Raw genomic sequence first — 12,481 nt, forward strand, 5'->3', positions numbered from 1 at the left:
ATGTTTGGGTTGAAACCACCTCTCTATTACTTACCAGGTAAGGCACCGCGCGATGCTGTCACCGTGTCCTCGCCCCCAAGTCCCTGTCCCCGCTCCGGGGTCTCCCTGCGGGGTCCCCCCCACCTCGGGGACACCCCTTTCTCTGTCCCCGTCAGCGTCACCCGTAGCTCATTTGGGGGTGAAGTTACTTTCTCCCAACACCTAAGAGGGGTTTTGGGGTCCGGCGAGCTTTAGCGGGGAGAGCCGGCAGTCCCGACGCAGCACTGCCAGGGTTTTGGGGTGCTTGGAACCACCCCCCTCTGCTCCTGCTGCCGCTCCCTCACCCTGGGGGGTTCTCCCCTCCCCGAGGAGCCGCGGGGGTTCTGACTGAGAAGGGACGCGGAGAAATGCTGGGTGCACCGTGTTTTGGAGTGGGGGTCCCCACTCGCGGCCCCGCTGCTGCTGGGGCATGGAGACTTGGGGCGCCAAAGTTTGCTGTGACCCCCCAGCCGGCAGCACTGACCCCGTGGTGGCTGGAGAGGAAGGGGGACCCCCGCTCTGGGGGGGGTTTGGAGTATTTTGAGAGTGTCAGTGGTGAAGGGGGCTGGGGGGCGAGCTGGGGGTGCATATTCGGGGTACGCGCTCAGGGTGCACACGTAGGATATGTGCTCAGCGTGGGAGCTTGAGATGCTCTTGGGGTGCATGTTTGGGGTGCAGGCTTGGGCTGTAGATTTGGGTTGTACACTCAGGAGTCTCAGACTGGGAGCTCGAGGTACTTTTGGGGTGCGGCCTCGGGGTGTGAGCTGAGGCTCTGAGCTCTTGGGGTGCACGTTTGGGGTGCAGACTCGGAGTGCACACTCTGGCTGTGAACTCAAGCCAGGAGCTCAGGGTGCTCTGGGGGTGCACACTCAGGGCGCACACTCGGCGCATGTTTGGGGTGCACGCTCTGGCTGCAAGCTTGGGTTGCTCTGGGAGTGCAGTCTTGGGGTGCATGTTTGGGGTGCACAGTTGGGGTGTACTCTCTGTCCGTGAGCTCAGGGTGCTCTGGGGGTGCAGTCTTGGGGTGCCTGCTCTGGCTGTGAGCTCGGGGTGTGCTTGGAGAGGCGGGGGGGTATCGGGGGCCCCTCTCCTGCGGGGGCCATACCCCCACACGGCGGTTTCCCCGCGGAAGGTTGTTTGTTTCAGGAAATGGCTTTTGCATGTGGCAGTTGTTACAGGAGCAAACGCGCCTGCGCCGGGGTGCGCGAAGGCGAGCCGGGAAGGGCGGCCGAGGGGTGCTGGGGTTGAACTTGGGGGGCCCCCCCACTGGGAGGGGTTGTGGTGTGACATATTTCCCCCCCCCCCCCGCCCAGGGCTGTTCCACGGCAGGAACATGTGTGACTGTCCCCTGTGGCAGGGACTCCTCCAAGGGCTGCAGGTGCAGGGAGATGAGTTGGGGGTTGCTTTACGTTATTTTTTTTCCCCTTAAATTCCATATTTAGCACACTCTGGTCGAGCGAGGGTTCCCACCGGCGGCTCCTGTTGCGTGAAACTTCTGGCGTTGCCGTTGTTGCTAATGCACTTAATTCCTGCGCCCTGGCAAACCCTGTTCCGACCGACTCTTTGGCTTTCCAGCCACCTCAGAGAGGAATCAAAAAAGAAAAATTGGAGGAGAAAAGCAAGACAGAGAGAGGAGCATGGAAGTGTCAGGCTGTGAGATTTAAAGCAATTAAGGGAAATTATGTTGGAGGCGCTGGCAAGCAGAGAAATCGCCGGCGGCAGCTGCCGGGGCGTTGGGAGATGCTGGTGGGCCAGGGCGGGTGGGAGCAGATGGAGCTGTGAACCTTCCCCCCGTGGGCTGGCGGGGGCTTCACCAGTGCTGGGCTGGTGTCGGTGACTCAGCGGAGTCCTGCTGGGGACTGTCACCGCCTCGGGGACCACCCGGCCGTGACCCGTGTCACACGCTCCTTGGTGGCTCGCTCTCCCAGCTCGGCTGGCACGGGATCCAGCTGACTCTGGTGTCCCCTCAATCCCTCTGGTCACCGATGCTTCTGTCCCTGCATCCCTGTGGTCACTGATGCTTCTGTCCCCTCTGTCCCTCTGGTCACCAATGCTTCTGTCCCCTCTGTCCCTCTGGTCATGGGCTGGAGATGAGCAGTGGGGCTCAGCCAGCTCTGAGGGGACACCAGGCGTGCTGGGGACCCGTCAAAAGCACAGCTGAGAATGGGGGGGCCAGGGACAGGACCCCATTCCTCGTGGCAGCATATGAGAGCCATGCTCAGGCTGCCTTGCCTGGAGATACGTGGGTGCTGTTGTCACCCTATGGCTGGTGCCAGCATCCCTCGGGGACAGCAGCATCCTTAGGGGACAGCGGCACCCCTTGGGGACACAGAGCATCCCCGGAAAGCCTGTCTGTCTGCTCCGGCAAGTGTGAGGCTGACACTCAAATGCACACAGCCTTGTGGGGTACCCTTTCCTTGGGTGTCTCCAAATTCTGGAGGAACCTTGGGGCTCCCCAGCAAGGCGGGACGGGACCCCGGGTGCCTCGGCGTGCTGGGGAGGACGGCAGTGGGTGCTGGGGGTGGATGCTGCTGACTCAGGACCTTCCCAAATGGTTGCTATTTTTACTCCAGGGCTGGGAATATTTAGCCCATGGATCAAAGCAGATGGAGGGCGCTAGGTGATGCTGCGTAAACACCCGCTCGGCGGGTGCCGCTGGCGCGAGGCGTGAGTCACTGGCGGCTTTCGGCAGCGCCGGGGTGGGGACACGCCACCCCCGGGCTGGGTTTGGGGTGCTGGGGGCTCAGCACCCCCTGGGCTGGGTGCTGGGGGTGCCCGTCCTCATCCTTGCCGGGTGGGAGGTTGGCAGGTGCTCGGGGGTGATGCTCACAGGGTGCTGGGGCGTCTGGGTTGTCCTGCCTTCCTCCCTCGCCCACCCCGCCATCCTCCTCCTGTTCCTCTCGCCAGTCCTAAATTCGGTCGCCATGGCAACCATGTCAACCACTTTCCAGCTTCCTCGTGATGGTTTGAGGAGGAGAGGGGAGGGGGGAAAAAGGGAGCCAAGGGAAGGGGGTGGCGGGTGAGGGCTGCACACCGGGACCGGGGGGACTGGGGACATTGCTCCTGGATCGGGGCTAGGGGTGGCATTTCCCACATGGTTTTATTTCCCTGGCTGGTGAGCAGCGGCGGTGCCAGCCTGGTGTGTGCCAAGAGGGCAGGCTGGGGGGCCCTGCCCTGGGGAGGGGGCTCGATTGCAGCCCCCCAGCTCTGAGCAGGTACCCCCGAAATTCAATACCTGTCTGCAGCCACCCTGCTCATGGCAGGGCCCCGCTGGGACCCGGGACATCAGGAGCCACGTGGCTTGGAGGGGTTGAACTATTCCCAAGCACCCCCTTTTTTTCCCTCTGTTCTTCCCACCCCCCCTGCTCTGTAATCTCTTTATTCCTGGGCTAAGCCTGGTTCCTGGTGGTTTTAAAGGCAGCTTTGCCTGTCACTATATAGGACGGGGTAGAAAGCTGTGTGGGTTAGAACCCCACAGTGGGTGGGAGGTGTCCAGGTACCCCCAGGACCGCGGTGCTGCTAGAGAGGTGTGAGCAGGCGAGGTGTAATTACCCCAGCAGGAGTTTGGCCCGCAGTGAAAGCGGAATACAGCTTCCACCCCCCTGCCACCGCCTTGTCATCCCCCCCAGCATCCCGTATCCCGATGCCCGCGGGTCAATGGGGTGCTGTGGCATCGCTCACCTTCTAACCCACGCTGGCTTTTTGTGGGGGAGCAGGTGCTTCTTTTCTATATGGTGTGTCCCTCCTCTCTTTCCCTTCCCTTGGCACCGGCTGGTGGCACCTGCCAGGGACGCTCCTCCTTGGCACGGCATGGCGGCACGTGTGCCGGCACCGCTGACAGCAGCCACGCTCGAGGCACCGCCGGCAGCCCGGCAGCGGGGAACGGGGCCAACCCTGCCCAAAGGCTGGCAGTGGGGTGCATATCCCCCCCTGCCCCCCCATTATATTATTAATTTTTAACTTTATTTCCCAATGCCGTGCTTAATTAAACACTGCCGCCTCTTGCTGCGAGCCAGCGCGGGGGATTTATTACACCAAACATTGATGGGAAGGATCCTCCCCCACCAAAACACCCCTCCAATGGATTATTTCACCAGCATTAAAAAGTGGAGGGGACACCCCAACTCCCCCGCCCCCGGCAAGGGGCTTTTTAGGGGAAGGCGGCTGCATTTCTGCATCATCAAGCTTTCTCCTTCCCCCCTTCTTTTAATAATAACACTTTAAAGATGTTTGACATCTGTAACAAACAGCTGGCATCCTGTTATGGAAGAATGTCCTTTTATTTCCGAGCAGGTTGAACTGTCATTAATAGTATAATTAGGTGATTATCGGCGTACAGCAGAAAACTGCTTAATTGCACAGCCAGCTTTGCGAGGATCCCCGGCTCCTTTATTGCTGGATTTGTTTTAGCCGCCTGAATTTTTTCCTGTTGTGTTGTTTTGTTGGGTTTTTTTTAACCACATTGATTATTATTTTTTAATGTGCGTGGCAGCTGGGGGAGCGCGGCAGCGCCGGGAGCAGGGAGGGGGACACACACACATGTCCCCCCTCTACCAGGTCCCCAGGGGATTTATTTTTAACCCCATGAGTGCTGAAGTGGGGTCTCAGAGGTGGAGTCCGTGAGGGTTTGGCTGGGCGCAGCACCCATGGGTGGGAGGTGGGTGGGAGCACCCATGGGTGGGAACTGATGGGGTGCAGAGTTTTTTCGAGGGGGTAAATGAGATGTCTTTGTTTGCAGCTCTGTGCCATCCCCTACCAGCGGGGAGCGAAGCCACGACCCCGTTTTTTGTGGGGTGGGGGGATGCCCATCCTGCCAGGGTCACCCACTGTCACCCATACCTGCAGCTTGGGACCCTCCTTGTTGAGCACTGTCCCACTCTCCAACCCCATGGCGCAGGGGGCACACACGTGGCTCACCATGTAGTTGGTCCATCCCTGTCCCTGTCCCCATGCCTGTTCCCCTTCCCATCGCCGGGACGTGGCATTTTGGGGCCAGAGCAGATTTTTTGGCGCCCGCCAGACAATAGCGCTTTGTATCTCCCCCCACCCTGGCCCCCAGTGCCGCCAAACACACTTGTTAGTGCCGCAGCTTTGTGCTGTAAATTTCCATGGAGTAATTATGTCTTAATTTATGATAATCCCAGGCGGGCAGTGGAGGGGGGCGAGCGCCAGGCAAGTTTGGAAGTTGCCCGCCAGGGTCCTGTGGGGCTCATCCCACCCGTGAACTTCTCTGTCGTGGTGCAATGCCAGTGATAGGGACGTGGGAGGTGGGTGATGGGGATGGGGAGAGTGTCCCCAGGCGGGGACCAGGGTAACGGGGAGTTGGGTGCCGGTCATGACTTGCACTGCTGTGATGACAGGAGTGTCCCCAGCGCGATGGCCGGTGATGCTGTGCATCCCACCACACATCCAGGAGTTTGGTGTCCCATGGGTGTGTGGGCTTGGCACATCTCGGGGTGACGTTGGGATGCCGTGCTGTGTCCTGGTTCCATGTCCTGGTTCTGTGTCCTGGTTCCATGTCCCAGTGCCAGCGCCCCCATGCAGGAGGGACCCTCTCCCATCCCACGAGCCCTTGGCATCTCTCCAGCGTGGGGCTGGACCCTTCCCCCTTCCCACCACTGAAAGGCTCATCCTGCCTTTGTCTGAAGGGCTTATTACCAGCAAAAATAGTAGCTCTTTTCCCTTGGCCTTCCCGGGGGGAAAATTAGACACTTTGGCAATTTTGGAGGAGAATGATGGGGAGGGGAGGAAGGTTCTCATCACCGGTAGGGACCGCACCACCAGGCAAGGTGCTGGTGCTCTCTGCTATGAGAAGCAATGGGATCCCTCATCCTCATGTCCCCTCCAAAGCCACCACCATGGGAATCTCATGAGGTTTGGGGAGTGTTTAATGCGCACCCCATGGAGGCAGGTTTGGGGGTCCATGTGCACCTATACATCCCATACATCCCACCACCTGCTGCCAATGGCAGCTATGGGTGCTGTGGACACCCTGTCCCTTGCCCTGGGGTGGCTTTTGTCCCCAGAGAGGGTTAAAACCCTGGAGCTGCACCCGCTGCACCTGCAGCCGGGTCCCCGTTGGGAGGCAGCGTGCACCCACTGACATTTGCCGAGCGTAAAAATTCAATTAATTCCAGCAGGCAGATTAAATATAAGTGAATTTTAATAAGTTGCTCGAAAGGCTGAGGATTACTGTAGGCGAAAGGGGAAGATGCTCCGTGCGTGGGGGCACCAGCATATGGGATTGCCGGCATTAATCGCCCGAAATCACGGCGTGGGAAGGGGGTTCAGCTCCCCTTGGAGGCATCATGGAAATGGTGAGACCCACCGAGGTGGTGGTGGGACCCTGGCATGTCCCCTGGGGACCCCATGGGGACATTGCGAGGGGACTCTCTGGTGAGAAACCAAGGTTTCACTGAGACCTCCGCAGCATCTTGTAACTAAAAAGCTGGTGATGTGGGGCACCGATTGCTACCAGATGGTGCCGGCATTAGGAAAATGAAAATACACGCAGTAAATTTGCTGTTTGCCAGCTTTAATTTCTTATCCCAAGGTAAAACCTTCCCTCTGGCCCGTGCCGGGCCATCTGCACCATCATAAACCGCTGTGGTGTGTGTGTGGGGGGACCCCAGGAGTGTGGGGGGGACCCCCCATCCCTGCCCGGCCCCCCAGCTTTACAGGCGGCGTGGTGGGATTGATGGAGATTGCCCATGACCTTTGCTAGGACACGAGGTATTACCATTAATACTTCTGTATTTCCGGAGTTTGCGCCATGCATAAATCTCATATCAAGCCGGGCGGGCAGAGTAATCTGCCAGGCGGCGTTATTAATACCTGTTATTAATACTCATTATTAATCCCCGGTGCCAGAGCCCTTCGTTAGCTGCCCATGGATGGGGCGAGGGGGTTGCGCTGTGTAGCACCCCCCTACCACCTTTCTGGGGTGCAGCTGGGATGTGCATTGGGAAATCCCCATTATTTGGGTTGTGGGGTCACCTGGGGGCACCCGTCCCCGTGGTGGTGGGGCAGGTTTTGGCTATGGACCCCCACTTTGGGTTTGCCAGAGGGGGATGGGAGCACCCCAAAAGCAGCCTTGCTCTGGCACCCCCTAACTCTGACCTAGAGCCCCTGGCTTGGCTGGGTCCTGCGCCCCCACCCCTATGTGCACCCCCTGCCCTGCCAGGACCTGCCCCTGTGCAAGATCCAGCCTGCGTGAAACTCTAATCTCCCAATTTTATTCGCTCGGCTCCAGCCGATTTGCATAATCCACATAATCACCCCGGTTTTAATTGCCCACAACTCTGCAGAAAGATCATGTGGTTAAGTGGTAAATCATAATTAGATAAATAATTGGCTTGGCCGCAGCAAGCTGCTTTGTTATACCTGCCATCTGCTGGGCAAGGGCTTCTCGCGCCGAGAACAATGCGGCGCTGCCGGCAAAGCCTGGGCTGCCCACGGCGGGGCTGCCGAGCTGCTGGCATGGGGACGGGGACAGGGACGGGGGATGCGGATGGGAGGGTGACCTGGCTGCACCGGCATTGCCCGCTCCTGGCCCCTGCGGTGCCTGGTAGTGCCGCACAGGGTTTGGCAGCGCCGTGCGATGCTTGGCACTGATCCACGCCTTGCACAGCAGCACCGGGCAGTGCCCGACGGCACCGTGCAATGTCTGGCAGCACCGTGCAATGGCCTATGGCACTGTGCAGTGCTCAATGGCAGTGTGCAATGGCTGATGGCACCATGCAATGCCCAGCAGCACCATGCAGAGCTCGATGGCACTGTGCAATGCCCAGCAGCATCATACAATGCCCAGCAGCACCATGCAGTGCCTGGCAGCACCATGCAGTGCCAAATGGCGCCATGCAATGCCCAACGGCACTGTGCAAAGCGCAACGGCACCGTGCAGTGCTCATCAGCACATGCAATGGCTAAGAGCACCATGCAAAGCCCATCGGCACTGTACAGTGCCTGGCAGCACTGTGCAATGTCCAACAGCGTTGTTCAGTGCCCAGTAGCACCATGCGGTGCCCCACAGCACCAAACAACACCTGGCAGCCCCGTGCTGTGCCCAGTGGTGCTGTGTGATCCCTGGCACCCACCCGCGCACCCCCTGTCACCCTATTCAGCCCTCAGCAGCAGCTGATGCAAAGAGGAGGAGTGGAGGCTGTACCCCACTTTCCCCAAAGCAGGGGGGGCCTCCAGAGGCAGCTGGTACCCAGATCCACAGCCGCCGTCCCAGCCTGGATGTTCCGGAGAGGTACTTGGGGCCAAGCAGTATCCTTGGAGCACAGGTGTTTTATTTTTGAAGCCCCCAGCTCGCTCTGCCAGGGCAGAAACAGGGAAGAAAGTTGCTTTGAAGTGAATCTTTTTCCCCAGTGTGATTTCCTACAGGTTTAAAAAGCACTCAGGTCTGGTTGCGTGGGGCATGGGAAGGTAAGGAGAGGAGAAAAACAATCCCGCATCACGCTGGCTGGGTTCCTCTCCGGCGCTGTGCCCTCCAAACGAGCTCTTATTAGTTTGCTTGTTGTCGTTTGCCAGATCAATGGTGCATGGAGGAGAGATCGATGATGGAGACCCAGACAGCTAATAGCGCCGTGTGCTTGGACACTCGGTGCTGTGCCGGGCTCCCCAGGGAGTTCCAAATCTTGTCCCTGGCCAGAGAGGTGGTCTCCACCCTGGGAACCCCATCCAGACCCCTTCAGGGGTGCTGGGGAGCCAGCCAAGATGGGAGCTCCTGGCATGGGTGCAGGGCTCTGCCCTGAGGACTCTAAAAATGAGCAGAGGATGTGCCCCCGGGGACACTTGGGGACACCAAACCCGACCACCTCCTTTCGTTTCGGCTGTGTGTGCCGGGCTGTGGGAAGGGAGGGCAGGAGCACGGGCTCCGATTGATCAATTAATTAATTAATGGAGCGTGCTGATGGTGCGGTGGCAGAGCTTGTTGTAATGAGGGGTGGAAAATGTGTGGTGGCGGCTCAGCGGGAGAGGAGGTGGGGATGCTGCCTGTTCTCTGCCTGTCCCCCGTCTGCTGGGGTCCATGGTGGTGGGGGGACGCGATGGGCACGTGCTGCCCCTGGCTGCCTGCCCTCCCTCCTGCCCGCACAGGCAGCCATCAGGCAGAGCGAGGAGCCGGTGGGGGGGACTTGACAATGCGATGCCATTAGCATGGAAAATCCATGCAAAGCAGCTGTTCCCACTCGGAGCGTGCAGCTGGATGCGGCTCCGGAGCGGGAGACGAAAGATGGGGGTGGTGAAAAATGCTGGAGGACCTCCTGCCATGGAGCATCACCCCAAATTCCTCAGGGATCCATCCGGAGCCGGGGTCCTGTGCGGTGGATGCGGCTCCATCCCGGGGGGGATGCAGGATGCTCAGGGATGCTCAGGGATGCTCGTCTCTCCCCGCTCCCTCGGCCTCCCGCCGCGCTGGGGTTTTTTTCCACTCCATTTGCCAGGGGCTGGAGCTGCTGCTGCCTGATCGTATTTGGTAATAAATTATTAGTTCCAGCGCTCGGGAGCTCAAAATAGCTGCTTTTAAAAGCAGGCGGCTGGTGCAGGTTGAGTTCAATGGCAATCTGCTCTGAAGGGCACTTCATGCTCATTAGGGACCTTTCAAGGTGCTGGGGGGGTGAAAGCGGGGGGAGCTGAACCCAAGGTGCTAAACCTGCCTGTGCTGCGTTTCCCGGCAGCTGCCTGCGGCAGGGAGGCAGCGGTACCGAACCCCCATCACCAGCGTGATTCCAGGAAGGATTTTTGGGGTGCTGGGGGGGCCCCATCCCTGCCCTGGCGGCGGCTGCGGGCGTGTTGGTTTGTCTGCAGCCCCAGCAGGCAGCCAGACTGGTTCTGCTCTCGCTGCCGGAGGAGGCTCCTCGCTGCCAAAAAACCCGCCAGCGTCATCAGGAGCAGATGGAGAGAAGATGGCACCAGCCCAGCTCCCAGCCCTGCGCTGGGGATGTGGGGGGACAAGGGGGTGAGGAGGGGCTGGGGGCGCAGGGACATCCCCCCAGGGACTTGGGGTCCTGCCCTGTTGGGGATGCCAACCCCACATAGAACAGGGTGACACATCGCCTGGTCCCCAACCTCAGCAGGGGACCCAGGGGTCCAGCAGCCCCTGCACCCCCATCCTTGGCTTGGCGGGGGGTGCACAGGCAGCACCCTGTTTTGGGGTTCAGCTTCCCACCCCAGCGAGGCAGCTGCTGGTGTGACCCCGGGCTGCTGCCAGGCCCTGAACTTGACCTGTTTTTCTGCACTGGGGAGGGGCGGGAGGAGAGAGAGACTGGGGGAGGCCCCACCTCACTGTGGGGTGGCACAGCGTCCCCAGCCCCTGCGGGGACAGTGACACCCATAGAGGGTGCTGCAGTGACAGGGGGATGCAGCATGGTCCCACATCCCCTTGCGCCCACTCCCACCTGGCCAGCTCTCCACCGCGGCGTGCCTCAGTTTCCCCATCTGGCAGTTCTCCCGCCCAGCAGCTCAGGGATGCCCGGACAGACGGACGCCACCTCGGTCGGGGCAAGGCGGGTGAGCGGCGCTGCTCAGGCCCCAGCCGAGGTGGAGGCGCCGATTTTATCACCGGGCAGGAGCGGCAGAACTGGTTTGGAGCCCGGCTGGGGCAGCGGCACGGCGTTAGCGAGCCAGCCCCGGGCGGGGACGCCCGGCGAGCTGCTGGCTCAGAGCTGCCCCGCTAAATCCCGGCGGGATCATGAGTTTGTCGGGAGGCGTTTGGGGCCGCGGAGATCAGCTGAGCATCACACGGGCGATGCTGCGCCGCCAGCCCTCGTGCCCCGCCAGCCCTCGTGCCCCGCCGGCGAGCACCAGCGTGCACCAGCGTGCTCGTCCCCGGCGGCTGGTTAGCAACGTGTTTCCAGCCTCGGGTTGGGGCTGGGGGGGTGTTATGTTTGGGTTAATGGCTGGGGAGAAGCTGAGGGACACAGAGAGGTGCCTGGGGAGTGCAGGGCTGTGCCAAGGGGATGTGGGGCAGTGACTGGGGAACATGGAGCTGTGCCCAGCGAACTCATGGCTGTGTTTGGGGGTTCATGGCTGTGTTTGGGGCTGTGCCTGAGGGATGTGGGGCTGTGCCCAGCGGGTTCATGACTGTGTTTGGGGGTTCATGACTGTGTTTGGGGATGTAGGGCTGTGCCCGAGGGATGTGGGGCAGTGCCCAAGGGGTGTTCACAGCTGTGTTTTGGGGTACAGATCTGTGCCCAGGAGATAGGGGGTAGTGCCTGGGGGATGTGGAGCTGTGTTTGGAGGATGTGGGGCTGTGCTCAGGGGGTTCATGACTGTGTTTGGGAGTGCAGGGCTGTACCTGGGCTGCAGCAGCCCCTGGAACGGTGCTCGGTGCCTCAGGCAGATCCTGGTGTCCCCGTCTGCGGGGGGGGGGGGTGCACCCAGGCACTCATCTGGGGTCTGGTGCAGAGCCCGGGGGTGCAGGGCCCGGCCGATGCGGTGCGTTGGCTTCCCAGCTGTTCTGGTAATGAATTTACATGAGGCGAGCGTGTCGACACGGCGGCAGTCAATGGCTGAGAGCACCGGAGTTAATAAACGCTGGATAATGAGGGCAGAGGGGAGCGCCTGCCGCCTCTCCTGGGGCCCGGGGGGGCAAAGATTAATCAACGCTGAGTGGCACTGGCGGCCCCCCCGTCCCCACCGCTCTGCCTGGCTGCCCTTGGCCACGGGAGGCTCTGGGGCCTCCAGTATCTCCAGCCAAGCTGGGGGGGCTGCCCCTCACCCCCCCACCCACCTGGGAGCGGGGCTAATTTTAGGCAGGTGTTAATGAAGCTGCTCGTTTGGAAATCTATTTTAAGGGCCCTGACATCAGCAGTTGCTGTTTTGGGAGCTGGAGAGCCCTGGAGTGGTGGTGGGGGGCACAGGGTGAGCTGCACCCTCCTGTCCAGCAGCACCTGAACCCTTAGGGGCTGCGGTGCCTTGTGGCACCTCTTCTTTGGGGTGCAGCGATGGGGACTTGGGGGTGCCATGCTGAGGATTTGAAGGTGCTGTGGTGGGAGATTTGGGGGTGTAATGGGGAGAGTTTGAGTGTGAAGTGGGGAGGACTGGGGGTGCAATGGTGGGCGGTGGAAAGTGCAATGAGAAGGGACCTGTGGGGGGTTTGGTGGGGATTTGGGGGTGCAGTGGGGCTGCAATCATGCAGATTTGGCAGTGCAATGCTGGGGATTTGAAGGTGCAGTGGTGGAGATTTGGGGGTGCAATGGTGGGGGTTTGAAGGTGCGGTGATGAGGAGCTGGAGGTGCTGTGGTGGGGATTTGGGGTGCAATGATGTGGATTTTGAGGTGCAATGGTGGGGACTTGGGTGTGAAGTGAGGGGCACTGGGGGTGCACTATGGGGGATTTCAGGGTGCAGTGGTGGCAATTTGAAAGTTCCACAGCGTGGATTGAAGGTGCAATGGTGTGGATTTGGGGGTGCAGTGCCGGTGACCCAGAGATGCCATATTGGGGATTTGGGGGTGCA

The 12,481-nt window shown here is 60.5% G+C and overlaps 1 protein-coding gene across 1 annotated transcript in view; it reads left to right on the top strand.

Annotated features, from left to right (window-relative positions):
* Positions 1–12,481, top strand: part of GSE1 (Gse1 coiled-coil protein) — a 99,504-nt gene that overhangs the window by 70,385 nt on the left and 16,638 nt on the right. The window lies entirely within an intron of this gene.

Source organism: Nesoenas mayeri (genome assembly GCF_963082525.1).
Source record: "Nesoenas mayeri genome assembly, chromosome: 12".
Lineage (NCBI taxonomy): Eukaryota > Metazoa > Chordata > Aves > Columbiformes > Columbidae > Nesoenas > Nesoenas mayeri.